The following is a 22,892-nucleotide window of genomic DNA, read 5'->3' as shown; positions in this document are numbered from 1 at the left end:
GGTGTGTACAGGTGTGTATGACAGAATAAACACAGAACAGGTAAAAAATAATGTAAGAAAAAGATAGCAATGTTGCTCCCTCCATCTGTACTGCACTTCATAGTTTGCAAAGAGCTTCACATAGAATCAGTGCCTACCAGAAAAATACATAAGCACTAAGGTTGAAGCTGGCGAAGCTGGGACTCAGTTCAGGCGGCTAGAAGAGGCATCTTGGACTTGAGACTTTAAAGGATGGGGTAAGGCCTCAGGGAGGTTGGGGTGAGAGAGATGGGCATTCCAGAGCATCCCACAAGGGCCTGAAAATGGAAAAAGACCTGAAGAGTCAGGACTGTAGGCTGGAGTGTCTGGTTTTCACCGTGAAGGAACAAGAGCTACAGATGAAAACCAGGCAAATGTTTAAACAGAAACACGGGGACTTGAGGGGAGACCTTCAAGATGGTGGAGGAGTAAGACATGGACATCACCTTCCTCCCCACAAATACATCTACATGTGGAACAACTCCAACAGAACACCTACTGAATGCTGGCAGAAGACCTCAGACTTCCCAAAAGCCGTGTGGTGACAGGGTCTTGGTGCTCTAGCCGGGTGTCAGGCCTGAGCCTCTGAAGTGGGAGAGAGGAGTTCAGGACATTGGTCCACCAGAGACCTCCCAGCTCCACGTAATACCAAATGGCGAAAGCTCTCCCAGAGATCTCCATCTCAACACTAAGACACAGCCTGACTCAACAACCAGCAAGCTACAGTGCTGGACACCCTATGCCAAAAAACTAGCAAGACAGAAACACAACCGCACCCATTAGCAGAGAAGCTGCCTAAAATCATAATGAGGTCACAGACACCCCAAAACACACAAGACGCGGTCCTGCCCACCAGAAAGACAAGATCCAGCCTCATCCATCAGAACACAGACACTAATTCCCTCCACCAGGAAGCCTCCACAGCCCACTGAACCAACCTTAGCCACTGGGGGTAGACACCAAAAACAACGAACTACGAACCTACAGCCTGAGAAAAGGAGACCCCAAACACAGTAAGTTAAGCAAAATGTGAAGACAGAGAAACACACAGCAGATGAAGGAGCAAAGTACAAACGCACCAGACCAAACAAATGAAGAGGAAACAGGCAGTCTACCTGAAAAAGAATTCAGAGTAATGATACTAAAGATGATCCAAAATCTTGGAAACACAATGCAGAAAATACAAGAAACATTTTAAAAGGACCTAGAAGAACTAAATAGCAAACAAACAATGATGAACAACACAATAAATGAAATTTAAAATCCTCTAGAAGGAATCCAATGCAGAATAACTGAGGCAGAGGAACGGATAACTGACCTGGAAGATAAAATAGTGGAAATAACTACTGCAGAGAAGAATAAAGAAAAAAGAATGAAAAGAATTGAGGACAGTCTCAGAGACCTCTGGGACAACACTAAACACACCGACATTTGAATTATAGGGGTGCCAGAAGAAGAGAAAAAGAAAGGGACTGAGAAAATATTTGAAGAGATTATAGTTGAAAACGTCCCTAATATGGGAAAGGAGATAGTCAATCAAGTCCAGGAAGCGCAGAGAGTCTCATACAGGATAAATCCAAGGAGAAACACACCAAGACACATATTAATCAAACTATCAAAATTAAATACAAAGAAAAAATATTAAAAGCAGCAAGGGAAAAACAACAACAACAAAAAAAGGTAATCCCCATAAGGTTACCAGCTGATCGTTCAGCATAAACTCTGCAAGCCAGAAGGGAGGGGCAAGACATATTTAAAGTGATGAAAGGGAAGGACCTACAACCAAGATTACTCCACCCAGCAAGGATCTCATTCAGATTCGATGGAGATATTAAAACCTTTACAGACAAGCAAAAGCTAAGAGAATTCAGCACCACCAAACCAGCTTTACAACAAAGGCTAAAGGAACTTCTCTAGGCAGGAAACACAAGAGAAGGAAAAATACTACAATAACAAACCCAAAACAATTAAGAAAATGGTAATAGGGACATACATATCAATAATTACCTTAAATGTAAATGGATTAAATGCTCCAACCAAAAGACACAGACTGGCTGAAAGGATACAAAAACACCACCCATACATATGCTATCTACAAGAGACCCACTTCAGACCTAGGAACACATACAGACTGAAAGCAAGAGGATGGAAAAAGATACTCCATGCAAATGGAAACCAAAACAAAGCTGGCATACCCAATTCTCGTATCAGACAAAACAGACTTTAAAATAAAGACTATTACAAGATACAAAGAAGGGCACTACATAATGATCAACGTATGAATCCAAGAAGATGATAAAACGGCTGTAAATATTTAGCACCCAACATAGGAGCACCCCAATACATAAGGCAAATGCTAACGGCCATAAAAGGGGAAATCGACAGTAACGCAATCATAGTAGGGGACTTTAACACCCCACTTTCACCAATGGACAGATCATCCAAGATGAAAATAAATAAGGAAACACAAGCTTAAAATGATACATTAAAGATGGACTTAATTGATATTTATAGGACATTCCATCCAAAAACAACAGAATACACTTTCTTCTCAAGCGCTCATAGAACATTCTCCAGGATAGATTGTATCTTGGGCCACAATCAAGCCTTGGTAAACTTAAGAAAATCGAAATCATATCAAGTATCTTTTCCGACCACAACACTATGAAACTAGATATCAATTACAGGAAAAAAATCTATAAAAAATACAAACACATGAAACTAAACAATACCCTACTAAATAACCAAGAGATCACTGAAGAAATCAAAGAGGAAATCAAAAACTACCGAGAAAAAAATGACAATGAAAACACGACACCCCAAAACCTATGGGATGCAGCACAAGCAGTTCTAAGAGGGAATTTTATAGGAATACAATCCTACCTCAAGAAACAAGAAGCATCTCAAATAAACAACCTAATCATAGACCTAAAGCAATCAGAGAAAGAAGAACAAAAAACCCCCAAACTTAGCAGATGGAAAGAAATCATAAAGATCAGATCAGAAATAAATGAAAAAGAAATGAAGGACACAATACCAAAGATCAATAAAACTAAAAGCTGGTTCTTTGAGATGATAAACAAAATTGATCAACCATTAGCCAGACTCATCAAGAAAAAAAGGGAGAAGACTCAAGTCAATAGAATCAGAAATGAAAAAGGAGAAGTAACAACTGACGCTGCAGAAATACAAAGGATCATGGGAGATTACTACAAGCAACTCTATGCCAATAAAATGGACAACCTGGAAGAAATGGACAAATTCTTAGAGAAGCACAACCTTCCGAGACTGAACTAGGAAGAAACAGAAAATATAAACAGACCAATCACAAGCAATAAAATTGAGACTGTGATTAAAAATCTTCCAACAAAAGCCTAGGACCAGATGGCTTCACAGGCGATTCTATCAAACATTTAAGAAAGAGCTAACACCTATCCTTCTCAAACTCTTCCAAAATGTACCAGAGGGAGGAACACTCACAAACTCATTGTATGAGGCCACCATCAGCCTGATACCAAAACCAGACAAATATGTCACAAAGAAAGAAAACTACAGGCCAATATCACTGATGAACACAGATGCAAAAACCCTCAACAAAATACTAGCAAACAGAATCCAACAGCACATTAAACAGATCATATATCATGATCAAATGGGGTTTATTCCAGGAATGCAAGGATTCTTCAATATATGCAAATCAATCAGTGTGATAAACCATATTAACAAAGTGAAGGAGAAAAACCATATGATCATCTCAGTAGATGCAGAGAAAGCTTTCGACAAAATTCAACACCCATTTATGATAAAAACCCTCCAGAAAACAGACATAGAGGGAACTTACCTCAACATAATAAAGGCCATATATGACAAACCCACAGCCAACATCGTTCTCAATGGTGAAAAACTGAAAACATTTCCTCTAAGATCCGGAACAAGACAAGGTTGCCCACTCCCACCACTATTATTCAACATAGTATTGGAAGTTTTAGCCACAGAAATCAGAGAAGAAAAATAAATAAAAGGAATCCAAATCAGAAGAGAAGAAGTAAAGCTGTCACTGTTTGCAGATGACATGATACTATACATAGAGAATCCTAAAGATGCTACCAGAAAACTACTAGAGCTAAGCAATGAATTTGGTAAAGTAGCAGGATAAAACATTGATGCACAGAAATCTCTTGCATTCCTATACACTAATGATGAAAAATTTGAAAGAGAAGTTAAGGAAACACTCCCACTTACCACTGCAACAAAAACAATAAAATATCTAGGAATAAACCTACCTAATGAGACAAAAGACCTATATGCAGAAAATTATAAGACACTGATGAAAGAAATTAAAGATGATACAAACAGATGGAGAGATATACCATGTTCTTGGATTGCAAGAATTAACACTGTGAAAATGACTATACTACCCAAAGCAATCTACAGATTCAGTGCAATCCCTATCAAACTACCAATGGCATTTTTCACAGCACTAGAGCAAAACATTTCACAATTTGTATGGAAACACAAAAGACCCCGAACAGCCAAAGCAATCTTGAGAACAAAAAACGGAGCTGGAGGAATCAGGCTCCCTGACTTCAGCTATACTACAAAGCTACAGTAATCAAGACAGTATGGGACTGGCACAAAAGATATAGATCTTTATAGATCATTGATATAGATCAATGGAACAGAATATTAAGCCCAGAGATAAACCCAAGCACATATGGTCACCTTATTTTTGATAAAGGAGGCAAGAATATACAGTGGAGAAAAGACAGCCTCTTCAATAAGTGGTGCTGGGAAAACTGGACAGCTACATGTAAAAGAATGAAATTAGAACACTCCCTGACACCACACACAAAAATAAACTCAAAATTGATTAAAGATTTAAATGTACGGCTAGACACTGTAAAATCCTTAGAGGAAAACACAGGCAGAACACTCTATGACATAAATCACGGCAAGATCCTTTTTGACCGATGTCCTAGAGAAATGGAAATAAAAACAAAAATAAACAAATGGAACCTAATGAAACTTCAAAGCTTTTGCACAGCAAAGGAAACCATAAACAAGACCAAAAGACAACCCTCAGAATGGGAGAAAATATTTGCAAATGAAGCAACTGACAAAGGATTAATCTCCAAAATTTATAAGCAGCTCATGCAGCTCAATAACAAAAAAACAAACAACCGAATCCAAAAATGGGCAGAAGACCTAAATAGACAATTCTCCAAAGAAGATATACAGATTGCCAACAAACACATGAAAGGATGCTCAACATCACCAATCATTAGAGAAATGCAAATCAAAACTACAATGTGGTATCACCTCACACTGGTCAGAATGGCCATCAGCAAAAAATCTACAAACAATAAATGCTGGAGAGGGTGTGGAGAAAAGGGAACCCTCTTGCACTGTTGGTAGGAATGTAATTTCATACAGCCACTATGGAGAACAGTATGGAGGTTCCTGAAAAAACTAAAAACAGAACTACCATACTACTCAGCAATCCCACTACTGGGCATATACCCTGAGAAAACCATAATTCAAAAAGAATCATGTACCACAATGTTCACTGCAGCTCTATTTACAATAGCCAGGACATGGAAGCAACCTAAGTGTCCATCGACAGAGGAATGGATAAAGAAGATGTGGAACATATATCCAATGGAATATTACTCAGCCATAAAAAGAAACGAAATTGAGTTATTTGTAGTGAGGTAGATGGACCTAGAGACTGTCATACAGATTGAAGTAAGTCATAAAGAGAAAAATAAATAACGTATGCTAACACATATATATGGCATCTTAAAAAAAAAAAAGGTTCTGTCGAGCCTTTGGGGCAGGACAGGAATAAAGATGCAGATGTAGAGAATGGACTTGAGGACACGGGGAGGGGGAAGGGTAAGCTGGGATGAAGTGAGAGAGTGGCATGGACTTAAATATACTACCAAATGTACAATAGATAGCTAGTGGGAAGCAGCCGCAGAGCATGTGATCAGCTCGGTGCTTTGTGACCACCTAGGGGTGGGATAAGGAGGGTAGGAGGGAGACACAAGAGGGAGGAGATATATGTATACATATAGCTGATTCACTCTGTTATAAAGCAGAAACTGACACACCATTGTAAAGCAATTATACTCCAATAAAGACGTTTAAAGAAAAAAAAGAAATTGGGAGAATATATTAAAAATGCATGAACACAATTTACATTAGGTTGGGATACTGTATGACATTCTTGTTTTCCTCTTGAAACTTGTGTTTCTGTTTCATTTTTTCACAGAAATGTTTATTTAAGTATCAGTTTTATGTTAAAGATATTTAATTGACCATTTATAGTTCTCTCCAAAATATGTTAATAAACTGAAATAAGAATTTTCTGCGACCAAAAAAAACCCTTGTAAATGTTAATATATTCTTTCAGATTCAGTTAACACTAAAATTAGTCTTATTATATAACAGGTCAAAACAAAATAAAGTAAAAATTTCCAGAAATGAGTTATTTAATGAGTAAAATAGGGGTATTCTTTTTTGTTTTTTCCATTTAGCTCCTGTGTCCACAGATGGATACTAGTTATTGTTAGAGTAACACAGAGTTCAAAGACCAACTATTTTTACTTTTGTTTTTATAAATAAGTAAGTTAAGGAGTCTTGGAAAAAGAAAGAACAGGGGGACTCAACTAAAACGAATGATGAGTTCTCCAAGAGAACAATGAACACAATGAGTTTGTTTTGTTTTTCGTTTTTTGTTTTTTTCATAAAGATGCATGGCTCTCAGAGCCATAAAGCTGAGACTTTTCTGAATGGGATTTTAGAGTTCCTGTCCTGCAAGACTCAAACTCACCTTTTACACTTCTTCATTCCCTCTGTTTTCATTGGAAAAAGATTCAGACCTTTTTACTTATGCATTTGCTATGTTACACTTTCATTTGTATATATCTGCATTTGGGAACCTATTTAAATATAGTGCAAGCTTTCCAAGTGGGACCATGCCTTTTATTCCTTTTATATGCCCTGTAGAATCTAGAATAATACTTGTCATGAAAGTCACCCTACAAATATCATTGACTGATCAGAAAATCATCTTTTAATAATTCTATTTTAAAAGAATTAGAACTGATTATAGGAGAAGCCCCTGTAGCACACACACCTACTTGTTTCACCCTTTATACGCCTATTCATTTTTCCTTACTATGAATCAGGCACTGTTCTAAGCACATTAACTTATACCATCCTCCTAACAATCGTATGAGGCACATGTTATTATCACTATTATTACCACTTTACAAAAAGAGGAAACAAACACAGAGAGGTTAAGTAACTTGTCCAACATCACAAAGCTGCTAAGTGGTAGAGGCAAGATCTAAATCCAGACAGTCTGGCTCTAGAATTAATGCACTGAACCTCTACATACGAAAAAACCTCTCTCAAAATAACACATTATACTTGAAAACTTATGGGCCAAGTTTTGCTTCTTCAGTTTTTGAGCTGTGGCAGTAATCACATATATTTTTTTGAAAATTTGACACAATGCAAATTGCAATTACTTTTTTAAAATCACAAAAAATACAAAGATTTTAATATGCTTCTAAAGAATGTATTTAGATTTGGGTTTTGCATGCTCTTTATTCCAGGAAGAACATCTGCTCTTGGCATCGAACACAACAAAATTAGCTATTTTATGATTACACAATAAGAATGTCAGTGCCATCATCTGATCAAACAGTGAATGATTAATGCTTCTCCTTAGATTTCTTTTTAAACCTATTAATGTATAAATAGCTAAGCAAATATTACTGGATGCAAATAACCTGCTATCTACAAAGACAAGAGAGCTCTTTACCTATAAATAATAGTCAACACTCACTTGGACAAGGCAGCATCTGACGGTGTATCTGTAAATATCTACACACAACGTTGACTCAAAGAACTCCCCACCGATAGTAGTCAATGCTGACACAAATCAGGACACTGAGATGGCAATGACAGGAATGGCTGATTTCACATGACAATTAATTAAGTTCTATTCCAAATGAAAATTTTTCTGTAGAAATGTTCTGAAATCTTGCCTATGAGTTGTTAAGACAAAGCCAGTTTGACTTATATTCCAAATCATTAACTACTACATATATTAATAACGGATTTATAGATCGAAAGCATGCATACAGCATAACTGCATTGATTAAAATGGCGAGAATAAATATGAAAGAGAAAATAGTTATCAAAATATACTGAAAGAACAAACAACTAAGGCCATTAAATTGGATTCCTGTGCACAGTATGAAACAGTTCATAAAAACTAACTGGTAAACATGCTTGAGACTATAAACACCCATTTTCATCAGAAATAGTAGTAAACACTAGGCAAAACAATTACTTTTTAAGAGAAAACATTTAATTTAGTTCATAATGCATACAAATCTCCACTTTAGGCACAATGTTTGGATTTTAAAATTAATATAATCTTGCTAAAAGGATACAATTAAAATACAGTGAATTTTATTACTGTGGCTTTCATCACAGTTCTATTAATGCCCATTGTTTATCTATATAAATAAAGAGCAGCCTGGGAACTGTCCTAGTTTCTTTGAGAGTTATCAACTGGAGCTAATGTTTCCTTAGTGAGAAGGGTACTATGAACCTGGCCAGTTTCCTGTTATTTACATGGACACAAGCCAATGTGCAGCACGGGCAACACTAGCTTTGTGATGGAATCTTCGTATCCTCAAGTGGTGTCTCTCAATAGTCCTCACTGTGTTCATTTGTTCAGCTAAAAATGAAGGGCAGCCTTCCTCCCCTCCCCCAATAAATAGTAAGTTTAAAATGAGTTTAATTGTGCATACTGATGGATAGCAGCCCAGTAACAGAGTGGAGCTCCCTTTAGGGGTAACATTAGCTTCTTCCTGTCCTGCTCATCTTTGAACACCCCTATAGTACACTGTCTTGGACATACATCCAATACATGAAACCACTCCTCTTCCCCCAAAGCAAAGGACTCCACACACATCTCAGTACTGACTGAATTACCAGTATATTGTCGTGTAACCTACTTGGACTCAACACACTTGTAAGGACTTATGAGAAGCCACCATCCAGAAAATTTACTATATTTCCCCACATACTACCTCCAAGTCTGTGGCTGTGAAAATCTTTCTTAACTTCCTCTTTAAAACGAGACTGTTGTGAGAAATACAATGCTTGCAGCATGGCTGGCACATAGTAAACACCCAAAATGACAACAACCCAACCAACAAAATAACATCTATTGCTGAGAATTCCCTTTAGCCTTAGATGCTGGTACTGGTGACATTACTGCAATGTCAGGGAGAGACTTTACAGCCTAGGACTAAGGGATGACCCTGGGAGAACTGACAGCAATTTTAAGCCCCATACCATCTCTACTAAAAACAATGAGTTAAGCCAGTTTAAATAGTTAAATCAGTTTGATTCTTTCTTGTTGCAATATGATTAAGTATCTTGAATCAACAGGCAAAGCCCGCCAGCCCAGCTTCATTGAACATTTGTACATAAATACAACAGCTCTAGCTGATAAAATATATGCACACCAAGGTTTCAGTCTTAATTTGCATTTAACACCACTGGTTTCATTATGGGGATAAACTCTGGTGATGCGGTGGTTAAGAGTCCGCCTGCCAATGCAGGGGACACAGGTTCGAGCCCTGGTCTGGGAAGATCGCACATGCCGTGGAGCAACTAAGTCTGTACGCCACAACTACTGAGCCTGCGCTCTAGAGCCCGCGAGCTCTAGAGTGGGCCGTTCATTTGTCAACAATATTTCTGTGACAACAACGGCGGTATATCTCAAAGAAAGGTTTTGACCAAAATGCTATATATATGACCTAACCTATTTTCACTGTGATCATACTCAAAATGCTCCAAAATCCTAACTCACATTTACTATTACATATAGCATCTGGAGTGGCAAATCCTCACAGTGCCAAAGTCCTCATTTACAAAATGGAGGTAATATCTTTTCAAGATTGAATGTCAATAATATACCATGTGGAAAAGTTAATTCAAGATGGATCACAGTTTTCAGAAGAAAACACAGGACAATATTTTCAGGATTGGAGGAGGATTGGAGGGCAGGGAAAGGCTTTCTAAGACACTTAAAGTAATAACCATAAAAGAAAAAATTGATAAAGTAGATTTAATCATAGTAAAAACCTGATTATGAGGTGACACTGTTAAAAAAAAAAAACCTGGGGAGAAATCAATGTAGAATATAAATCTAAAACAAAGAGGACTGATATCTAGGCTACATAAGGAACTCCTACAACTCCGTAATAAAATGTTCACCGCAGCTTACATACAATTGCCTGTTTTGGAGGGGACAACTCAACAGAGGAAGAGGAGATGCTGGCAGTCTCTCTCCTGTGAAGAATTAAGGGGAACTTCCCTGGCAGTCCAGTGGTTAGGACTCTGCACTTCCAATGCAGGGGCTGCGGGTTCGATCCCTGGTTGGGGAACTAAGATCCCACATGCCGTGCGGCACGGCCAAAACATAAATTAACTAATTAAAAAATTTTAAAAAGAATTAAGGGTTGGTAGCTGGAGGAGAGCAGACTGCCTGACACACTGCTTGAGGAAGAAGACAGAAAAAACGAATTAGACAGACACCAGGGCAGTTTGAGCTATTTAAAAATACACCTTCCACAGGGCCAGTGTCTGTGTTTAAAAGAAATATGGATTTGGGAGGAGGGATAAATTAGGAGTGTAGGATGAACATATACACACTACTATATATAACAGAGATAATCAACAAGGACCTACCGTATAGCACAGGGAACTCTACTTAATATTCTATAATAACCTACATGAGAAAAGAAATCTGAAAAAGAATATATATATGTGCGTATGTGTATGACCAAATCACTTTACTTTACACCTGAAACTAAGACAACATAAATCAACTATACTCCAATATAAAATTTAAAAATTTTTAAAAATAAAATGCAAACGTTAAAAATCCAAACATTAAAAATACATAAATAAAAGAAATATGGATTTAGAGTGGCAGTTTTGTTGTCCTATTAAGTTGTTTTCAAAAAGCTTCTACCAAAATTTAATGCTAGAAGCGTTATTCTTATTTGGGTTTATTCAATTCTCCAGATCAAGAAAGATATATTTGCACTGAAAATATATTTTGGTTAAAGAACTGGATTCGTATCATATCGCATTTTAGACATTTTGTCTAAAGATAAACTTTAATTCTTCTACAATATACCAAGAAAATAAGGATACAGAGTGATCTAAAATGGCACAGAGTGGCCAATAATTATTAAAGTTTTTCAGCCGTAATTACTGAGCTGTGATTTTATACAATTATGCATTTGGTTCCGTCTAGACGTGTTATTCAGTTGGATTCATAAAGCACACCACCCAACCCCACAAGTGCTGGCAGACCAATATATAATAAACAGTTATCCACTGTAGTATTACAGGACATGAAAATTGATAGTTTTGTTTTTAACATGTAGATGTTAACTACTTATAACAAAAAGACTTTTTTGACATTTATTGCAAGTTTTTCAGGTGCAGTCTAAACAGAAGATAAATGACAGATCAGTTAATGTGTACTCATACTTTCTCATTTATTTACTCTTCTCTTTGCTATGTAACCTTACGTGTAAGCAGGTTGCTTTGTTGCTATCCATACGCTGCGCCCTTGCAGTTACACCACGTAACAACTTGAGATGCTCTTCTGCACAAATCAGCAAGAGAAATATCTAAATGCCAGGGTTTTGTCTCAGAGGATTGTTAGAACCTGTTTAGACTGAACTGCCAATCAGAAAACAAAATAATTTATGTTTTTCCTTTTAGCTGTTACAACAAAAACAAGAACGATTTCTAAGTATCATTAACACAATAGTAAATGAATGAGCTGTGATCATGATCGCTAAGATGTCAAACCAACAAAAACTGCTACATAAAGGACTTTGTGACAACCAAAAGTATGTTATTTTAAGCTAAAACAAGAGTGCATCCTACCACCATGATATGTGAGGGGAGAAATGTAAATAGTTAGATAAAACAGGGAAGTACAATTCAAAATAGTGGCTCAGGCACCAAAGACAGACAGATCTGGGTCCATCCCACCTCAGCCACTTACAAGTTACATGACCTACAGAAACCACTTAGTCTTATTAGTAACATGAGGATATCTGTCAACATCTCACAGAATGAATACGAAGATTAAAAGAAATAACGGAAGCAAAAATCTTTAGCAACGTTCTAGGTACAAATTAAACACTCAATAATGGTAATTATTATTATTATAGTTAACGTAAAATTTTCTTCAATAAAGATTTGGAATTACTAAAAACCATAATGTAAAACAAACAAATTTAATCACAAAAATATACCAATTAAAGATTTCAAGTTTCAGCATTTTACCTCATGATCCCAACAACGTTGTGGAAACCAACAGAACTTTAAATTTTAAACTAGCAATATAGGCAATGGGAATAAGCCCTTCTCCTTCCTTTTTCCTGGTCCAAATAATCTGAGAAAAGGAATGAGGGGAAAAAAAACAAGAACAGGGACTCACCTGGCGGCGCAGTGGTTAAGAATCTGCCTGCCAGTGCAGGAGACACGGGTTCAAGAGCTGGTCTGGGAAGATCCCACATGCCACAGAGCAACTAAGCCTGTGCGCCACAACTACTGAGCCTGCGCTCTAGAGCCCGTGAGCCACAACTACTGAGCCCACAAGCCACAACTACTGAAGCCCGCGTGCCTAGAGCCATGCTCTGCAATAAGAGAAGCCACCGAAATAAGAAGCTCACGCACCACAACGAAGAGTAGCCCCCACTCACCGCAACTAGAGAAAGCCCGCGTGCAGCAATGAAGACCCAATGCGGCCATAAACAAATAAATAAATATTAAAAACAAAAGAAGAACAATCATTCAGGATCAACCATTGCAAGCAATCATTCACTTAAACAATGGCACACATATAATCACAATCATAGTTAAAGATAAAACCAAGATTTCCATGTGAAGTCACAAATCTGCACACTCAGTTCCTCTCAGCTCTAAATCAACTTGTAGTCACACTGCAATGATTTTCTGGGGCAGGTTTCAACTAACCAAACAAGTACCTGTGCATGACAAAAATATGAACTTAGTAAAAAGGCACGACATTCTATTTCATGCAGTTCTTCATTTGTGCATTCACTCATCAAGTATCTATCTAGTTCTTACTCCCCACCAAACTCAGTCAAATATCAAAATGGTAACAAGATTAATCTTGCAAGGAGAAAAGCACCCTTGAAAAGTGTGAAGATGTGGCATAGGTGTCCTGTTTCTCACAGCACATGCTTCAGAATGGCTAAAACTAAAGACTAAAAACTAGTGTTGATGAAGATGTGGAGCCACTGGAACTCTCACACACGGTCAGTGACAGTGAACTGGTACAACTACCTCAGTAAAAGGTGCTGCATTATCTATTAAAGCTGAACAAACACATAGCCAACCTCAGTAATCCCATTCCTAGGTATAGACACCCAACAGAAACGTACACATGTGTGCCCAAAACACAAATACAAGGATACTCACAGCAGCATTAGTTTTAATGGCCAAAAACTGCAAAAAAGCCCCTCCAAATGTCCAGTAGTAAACAAATAACTCATGGTATAGTTACACGATGGAATACTACCTGGTGAAGAAGGGACCTGTTATACTCACAAACATAATATTAAGCAAAGGAAGCCAGACCAAGGGGGTACAGACTATAAACTAATCTATGGTGATGTAAGTCAGGATAATGATTACCTTTGGTCGTACTGGTGGGTGGGGAAGGGTAGGGAAATGGGAGAAAACAGAAGGAGCTTATGGGATGTTGGTCATATTCTCATTTTTGATTTAGGTGATATTTACACACGTGTATTGTTTACAAAAATTTATCAAAGATAAAAATTTAGGATCTGTGTGCTTTTCCATACTCATGTTATACCTTATTTTTTTATTTATAGGATAAAACATCAAGGTACTTATGAGTGCATGTGCCTATATTATTTTACGTAAGTATAAAAATACACAAATATATTTGAAAGAATAGAGTGATTTCTCTTCATATAATTGGGATGTTATACAATTCCTAAGAGGCATTTTTCTCTTATTACACTATAATTATTTTCCTTTCTCTCAAATATTTTAGAATGAAAGTTTTTATGGCTGAGCTGTTGCGTACAGTATTGGATACAGCCATAAATCACTGCACGTTATCCCCAAATTTATTCCCAAATTTCGGCCTTCATTAGCAATGCTCAATGAACTAGCACCATGGTACAGGCAAATCTCTGCATGTCTCTATTTCATTAAGATACATTCCTAGAAATAAATTCCCAGGGCCAAAACATACACTTAACAATGCTAGAAGTGTGCCATAAACTCTGGGAATTTTTTCATCAACACTGCTTAAGAAATCTTAGTAATCATCAGCTAGATGAACACTTAACTACATGGAAAACTTAGCTACCCAGAATAAATAATTTCTCTGAAGTTTTGCTTAAGTAATAGCCTCCTCTTCTTACAAAGATTTTAGAGCATTTTATATAAATGGGTACAGTCTTAGAGAAAATACTCTATAGCTAGAAAAGGACACCCTGAGAAATAAATTAAATCTATGACATCAGTATAGGAGTGATCAAAAATCCATCAAGCCTCAAAACAGAAATATAACAGAATATAAAACCAAATAAAAAGTTTTTTATATATGTATATGTATTTGTATATGTGTACAGAAAAATTACATAAGGATTTTTAACAAAAAGTTAAAATATATTGCTGGGTTTAGGATCTGGGTAATTTTTAATCTTTTAAGTTTTATTTTTATTGCTTGTATTACAGTAAACATATATCCTTTTTAAGATTGAAAAGTTAACTAGAAGATATGAGAGAAAGAGTCTCCTGTTAAAAAACAGGATAACAGACATTTTCTTCCCTGTTCACAGAACAAATTAAATTGATGAGATTTCTCTCCCATATATTTTTCATCAATCGTCCAGCATCTGCCACAGGGTTTCTGCTGTCAAATACCAACAAAAAACATATAGCAGAAGAAATAAGGAAACAGCAGTAGCAGGAAATTGGCACCCCACCCCACCTTCAAACCAGAGCCAGTGGTTGTGACTTTACATCCACGGGTGGTCATTTTCTGCTAGTAAAGTCGTGCTTAGTTCCTAAGATAGAATTAAGTGTATCGACATTTCATGGCTATCTATTAAAATCACCATAACCTCTAAGTGCCCTATATCTGAACAAAAGACTTCCTGCTGCCAGAAGTGCAGCCTCAGGTCTAAAGTCAGTTATGTCCTAGAGACCCGTAATGGTTGATTCAGCTCCCTAGGGACACAGGAGTAAGTTACTCACCAGGTGGATTTTTACCCATTATCTCAACCACCTTTCCCAAGAGAACTGATGTCACTTCATTTGTTCGGAGAAAAAAAACAAAGCCAAGTGGAGTTTACTCTCCCAGCCAATCATATCCACACTGAGCTACAGAAATCAAGCCAAAATTAGAATCTAAATTTCCTGATCCCTTCCTTCCAGGTAATGTCTTGCTTATTAACAGTAATTAAAAACAGAGCTTTGGCAAACCAAAGAAGATCAAAACCCTAGGATCAAAACAGCAGCAGCCTTTTTGGTGTCCCTTTGAATTCAACCTCTGTGAAGGTTGCTCACAATCTTGAATCAACCAGGAACTCTCCCACTTTGCAAGAAATAGGCTGACTCAAAGAGTAACTAAACATCCCACTGATAGTAAAGGCCATATTCTCCCAGGCTAACTTCAGACTAGAGAAAACTAAGACAGGAAACACCTACATTTATACTGTGGTCATTATTATTATTTTTTTTTACAACTGAATTTGAAATGCAGGCTATTATGAAGAGTCTCCTGACTACAGTTCAAGGGAAAAGGAACATCCTAATGCAAAAACATTTTCAGCTTTCCCAAATTCCACTTCAGCCAATTTCGGAAAGTTCTCTACTTCAAGTTGAAAGTTCATGTTATACTTGTCATTAAATGTCAGGATCTTCAGAATACAGAATTCCAGTGGCTACAGTGGCACAAAGGCCACTGTGTCTCAGAACACAACCAGTCTTACAGGGTTCAATAAATCTCTAACCTATACAGATGAAGCATGACGACGGGTTAATCAAGTGTTTAACCAGAAGCTGAAAAGCATAACTGATATCAAATCCTAAAACCCAAAATACAGCTACACATACCTTCAGTAGATCACTCAGCAGTAACACAGCACCAACTGTGGACCAGGCCATTGGGCTATGGCAACCAGCATGAGCTCAATGACTAATAAATGATGACATATAGGCAGAAGTTACAACCTGATACACAGTATAATCATAACTACTATCATTTACCGAGAGCTTAGTACCTGCTTAGAATTGTACATATTTTCATTTAAGATCCTCAGTTACCCTATGACATAAGTGTTACAACCCTTGGGCAAGTTACGTCTCCTGTATGTGCCTCAGTTTCTTCATCTCTAAAAAGTGGGTAATACCTACTCTACAGGATGAAGGTGAGCGCCAATTCACGCAAAGCACTTAGAACACTGCCTGCCACATGGCAACTGATCAATAAAGGTCAGCTCTTACTATTTTTATAATCATTGGTGTGGATGGTGTTATTACCACTGGAAAGACAACCAAGAAAAACAAAATAAAAATAAAGCAAAAGGAAGAGCACTAAGAGAAAGAAGAATGGCAGCCACCACCTAACAGCCAAAGGGCATTAGACAAGCTCCTTTAGTTTCCTCATCTGTAAAATGTGATGACACCACCTGCCCCATCCTCCTCCTCACAAGACTGTCCTGGAGGCCACACGAAAGCATCTTTAACCACAGAACACAAAGCTAAATATCATACGTTGTCACTGGCCAGAGGGCCTCCACAAACCTCGGAAAACAATGAACTTTGGCAGTGAGCCGTAAGTCAAATAACTGGACATTAAATGACAATACTAACAACAAAAAAATCAAGAGTATGTTTTTTTTTTAAAATCCCACAATAGCTGGATAAAAAGTAACAAGCACAGTAAACTGTCCACTACCTAGTGACAACAAATATCATACCTGGAGCCTTGCACTGCAGAATAATCAGAACTTTGAGGGAAATACTTAACATCATTTTAAAGGCAACCACAAAGTGCTAAAAAAACAACAACAAACAAACACCCCGACTGCATCAAGGTACCACAGGTTCGTTTTGGGCACAACAAGCAAACAGAGTATAGCAGATCTAAACTGCATTTTATTTCAACTCTGAACACTGGAACAAAGCAATTTTCAAGCATTACTCTTTATTATAAATAAATGTTTTACAATGTTTCCTTTCACCTATGATACTAATGTAAAAGTTAACAGAAGGTACAGTTTCTAATTCAGGCTTCTACAACTTCAAACGCACAAACACAAAAGCTTCTGGCACTATTTTCATCTTGTGGTCAGTGTTGTGAGATCACAGATACCAAACAGACAACTACTGTCCTGTGAAGTTTTCTGAATAGACGCCATCCCTCTTTATCTGAAGGATCAACTCATTAACAGGCAATGTACTTTCAAATACGGTTTGCATATTTTAATTAAGAAAATATTAATATTAGAAACATAAATGAGGTTTTCTTTTTATCCCTTTTCATTTTCCAAACGAACTAAAATTAGCATCTATTTCCCACCTAGTCAGCAAAAAGGAATCCTTTTTAAAATAAATTAAAAGGTATGGAAAACGATTTGATTTTAATTAAAAATTCTGTTATGTTTACCTAATATCTACAGGACTTATTTTGTTTGATACAACAACTACAATAACAGGGAAGGAAAAAGTATTTTGCAATAGCAATTCAGTTAAGAAATATTTGTCATCCAACTGTTAATGATCAACAGATGTTGAAGATTTTTATACCAATCCGAGTGTTTTACATTTAAGTAAGAGATAGTTAACGCTAAGGAATATTAATATCAAACTTGTATCTCCATATAGCACATATGCATTTAAACAGTTAACCACCAGTACAATCAATCAGAGAGAGACTCTGGCTAATAACTTCTCTCATCTCAAGATTAACAGGAGATAGAGGAAAACTGCTTACATTCCTGAAGACGTGGGGTAGACACTCTGTCAAATATTCCCCAAATATGGGGTAGACATCAACAAAGGGGAAAAAAATTGTACCTTGATTCTAATCCAAGACTCTCATCAAGCCCTCAGACAACAGAGAACCCTCTACACACCAGGGAACATGGAGATCACACTTTTAGGAGAACAGAGTTTCTCTAATTTACCTTCGCTCCACTTGTTCACACTTCAGAAGTCAATATACTCGTATTTTCAGCTTGCTAAATGGATTTTCTTTCTAACCTTGGGATAAGGAAAAACTGTCAATGAAGCAATTAGATTGTACGTTGTCTTCCACTAATTGCAATTATGAACAAGTTTTCTCTCCCCAACTAGAATATAAGCCCTTTTTCATATCATAAATATGTTAAACTTGGTGTCTGCTAGCTTTCACTCAGCCTTATAACTCTGGATGCCAACAGGCCCTGGCTAGGGTAGAGGTGCCCCCATGTTTAGGGCACCTCTGGCTGTTATGGGCACAGAACAAGTGCCAGTAGCTCCCCATTCCAGGCTGTAGTGGTGAGGACCACATCATCAATTTAAATTTAAATCTCCCAGGGCTTCCCTGGTGGCACAGTGGTTGAGAGTACACCTGCCTATGCAGGGGATGCGGGTTCGTGCCCCGGTCCAGGAGGATCCCACGTGCCGCAGAGCGGCTGGGCATCCGGAGCCTGTGCTCCGCAACGGAGAGGCCACAACAGTGAGAGGCCCACGTACCGCAAAAAAAAAAAAAAATTTAAATCTCCCAAAGCCTCCAGTTATCATTCACGATTCCTTCACGTGATACAAAAACTACAACTCAACAGCGTGTCAGGGTAAAGTCTAAAGAGTCCAACCCTGTTCTCTTGGTGCAAATAAAGGAGCAAGCAGCACACACCTCCTGGTCCTGGCTCAATGGGGCCTAATGTCAACACCATTCTCCAGGAACCAAAGGAAAAGAGGTCACTCTTGTTTCTCACAGTTCTGCTAAGTACATGAACTATTTTCAAAAAAATAAATCACATCTCCTGATCTTCCAGGGTGAGCAAAAGAAATACTAACTGGGGAACTGTGAGTGGGAAACAGTATCAGGCATTGAAAAGGCCTGATGCATATTCATTCCCTGTCCTAAGAATCGTGAATCAGGAGAGTCTGGGAATTTTTTAAACTTCTGTCTTCTGAAGTTGCTCTGATTTCAGGACATTCTCCTATAACCCCAAGGAAAAGTACTGAATGGCATACTTTCATTTTTTTCATAATGAATGCTAATTTGATTGAGAATTTTATACTGGTCCCCTTGAAGTGAATGAAGTCTTTTTCTGGGTCCACAGCGAGATGGGAAGGGCTGCAGCTCCACACTATTTGTAAAGGCTCTGGGTACCTAAGAGGTAGTCATGGGTATTACTTTCTTGGACATGAATTGCCTGGCTCTGTCCCTAATGCACCTGGCTAAGTATACACAGAAACTAGACCCCTGGTTCAGAGTACATGAATGCAAAAACATGAAACGTTCTAACACCACTGATATCTAACCTTCAAAAAATGTCTTGTTCTGTTGTGTTTTAATGACCATAGTAGGATTGCCTGTACAGAAACTGTTAACCAAAGAAAAACATTTCCAAGATGGTCTGGATTTCACATGTTACTTATCTCCTATGGGTCCAAGAGATAAAAACTGTAACTCTAGGGCTTTCCTGGTGGCGCAGCAGTTGAGAGTCCGCCTGCCGATGCAGGGGACACGGGTTCGTGCCCCAGTCCGGGAGGATCCCACATGCCGGGGAGCGGCTGGGCCCGTGAGCCATAGCTGCTGAGCCTGCGCATCCACAGCCTGTGCTCTGCAACGGGAGAGGCCACAACAGTGAGAGGCCCATGTACCGCAAAACAAAACAAAACAAAACAAAAACTGTAACTCTAGGCTGTTCTTGCGCCTCCCACCTAGGCAGATGCCAAAGGACTCCATGGTGCTTATGAAGAAAGGGGTCCCTGTGCAAGTACTTTTCAGAATCAGGAGGACGACAGTGGGTCTCTGATGGGAGAGGGTGGCACCACTGCATGGGCACTGTTACTACTGACTTCCTTTCTTTCTAAGAAAAGGGTCGTTGCAACTATGGCTACAGATATATACAAACACCATTCAAGATTCTGAGTTTACTTCGGTCTTAAAAGTCTAAATTCTACTTAGTAGAAATTATTCTGCTTCACCTGCTTAGCATAACAAGATTGTAACCATCAAGAAAAATCATTTGGTCATGACAGAAAATGTCCAGGAAGGAATTCTGCAAGCATATTTGTTGGTTTTCCAAAGGTTCTGTTGCATAAATCATCTCAAGTACATTTAATATCTGTAACACCCTCTGCTTCAATGGGATAAGCAGCTTCCGTTTGAAAACCCATTTCATTTTTACCCTTTCAAAAGTCCATCAGGAGGATTACAAGGAACTACAATAAGTATTAAAAGGTAAAATTCTTTATCAATGGTTAAATTTAACCAGATTTCAAAACCAATATATTGATTAGCCTAAAAGATTATTTCCTTATGAAAAATACTAAAAACAAGACAGGACCCAGAATACTACTGATGTCTTATATTTAACACAGCAATTAACCCCCTCACAGTCTTATATTTAATACATCAATTAACCCCCTCACACTAGATACTGGGCCACAGAATTATAAAATGGAATTATGAAAGGCTACATATTTTCAGAGACAGAATGACACTGAGAAATTTCTTATAGTATAAAAATCAAATCTCAGGACTTTTTGAACTCCAGAGCTGTAAGTACAAAATTTATCTCCCCACCTGCTACTGTAAACTGGCTCCCAGATGAATGATGTCCAGAAGCTTCCAAAGAATACTGCAATAATCCCCTCAATGTGCAAACTGCTACATTACGATGATACATTATCTTGAAGAAAATGTCAAAAGTTAGGATGACCGAATCCTCAAGTAACCACACTTCCCTCATATCTTGCTATCATTGCTCTATGAGAAAAACAAATCATATTTAATATTTATACACATTTATTTCAACTTTCTCATTCTTAAATGTTAACAAAGTTAACACTTTTTCATAATTAATTACTAGAATTACAAAAATAAATTCCAAGTTGCCAGATGCAAAAAAAAAATCCCATTACTGTTCTATGGGATTTGGCAAACCTTCTTGCATTTCCATCTATACTCTGGGCTTTGAGTCAAGTCAATGAAATCTTGGCTAGAAAGGAGATATCTTAATTTAGGGTAGTGACCCTTTCTAAAGAGAATGGAAGAGAACGCCAATACTAAATATTCTATGTTTTTTAAATTAGCCTAAAAGATTTTACATTTTTAGTAACTTCGATTCTATTTGGTTATTTTATCTAAAAAAGAACTGTAAAGTGTTATTCGCATTTTGAAGCAACATATCAAAAGAGCATTTAAAAATCTTTATCACTAGCAAAACCTGTAGAACCCAAGAGAAAGGGGTCTTAATTTAAAAGCTAACTAGTTTTCCCATCAACTGCAATAGTCACTCCTTAGGAACAACTGCCCAAGATTCATCCAACATTCATTCAACAGGCACTGATTTAGGACTTAACTGTATCTCACACACTATATCTACTCAGTCATGGAGAGACAATGATGAACAAAACAAAGTACCTGATTGGAGGAATCTCACAGACTGCACCCTTCTGTGCCACCACCTCTAGGTTCAATGAAAAAATGTGCTTCACAATCAGTCTTAGGTAGCTTTGAACAAATTTTCTCCTGACACTAACACTAAAAAATGAGAAAATGTTTACTAAGAAGTATAATAAAAGTATAACCTCTCCAAACAGCAGTATGATGGCTCTATCTTTATAAATAATCTAGCTGGCTAAAGGTTTAACCAGGGACTTCCCTGGTGGCGCAGTGGTTAAGAATCCGCCTGCCAATGCAGGGGACATGGGTTCAACCCCTGGTCCAGGAAGATCCCAGATGCCGCGGAGCAACTAAGCCCATGCGCCACAACTACCAAAGCACACCCGCCCCAGAGCCCGCATGCTGCAACTACTGAAGCCCGTGTGCCTAGAGCCTGTGCTCTGCAACAAGAGAAGACACTGCAATGAGAAGCCCACACACCGCAACAAAGAGTAGCCCCAGCTCTTCGCAACTAGAAAAAGCCCACATGCAGCAACAAAGACCCAACGCGGCCAAATATAAATTAATTAAAATTAAAAAAAAAAAAAAAAAAAAAAAAAAAAAAAAAAAAAAAAAAAGGTTTAACCAGAACCCTTTTGGAACTTCTGGGCAATAATACGAGCACAGCGGCCACCAGAGGTCTGGCTGGAACTGACTCTTTTCTGGGACTAGAAAAGCCAGCCCAGGGAAAGCCATACAGGGGTCCCATTTAAATGCTTGGCCAGCCTTACACCCCGTGAGAAAGACTCTCTATGCAAGACTGTGGATCTGAAACAGACCCATAAACAACCTTCACCTGCAGCAGACTTAGTGGGTATGTATGTAAAGTCAGTCACAGAAACACCACTATTTCAAATAGATTTATGATAATACCATGCTTATGGTCATCTCATAGCCATGAACCGACAAAGCTGACAAGATTCTGAAAATTTATACAATCAGAATTAGAGCCCATAAAACAAACAACTAGGTTTCACAATCTTTCCTAGACAGTTAACCTTACATTCTTTTCCTACTGAATCTTAACTTTCCTTAGCGCTATCTTTTAAAGAATTTAGAAAAAAATTTATTTCATTCA

The sequence above is a fragment of the Lipotes vexillifer genome, unplaced genomic scaffold, assembly GCF_000442215.2.
Source record: "Lipotes vexillifer unplaced genomic scaffold, Lipotes_vexillifer_v1.1 scaffold684, whole genome shotgun sequence".
Classification (NCBI taxonomy): domain Eukaryota; kingdom Metazoa; phylum Chordata; class Mammalia; order Artiodactyla; family Lipotidae; genus Lipotes; species Lipotes vexillifer.
The sequence above is the reverse complement of the archived record's forward strand: the minus strand, read 5'-3'. Positions refer to the sequence as shown.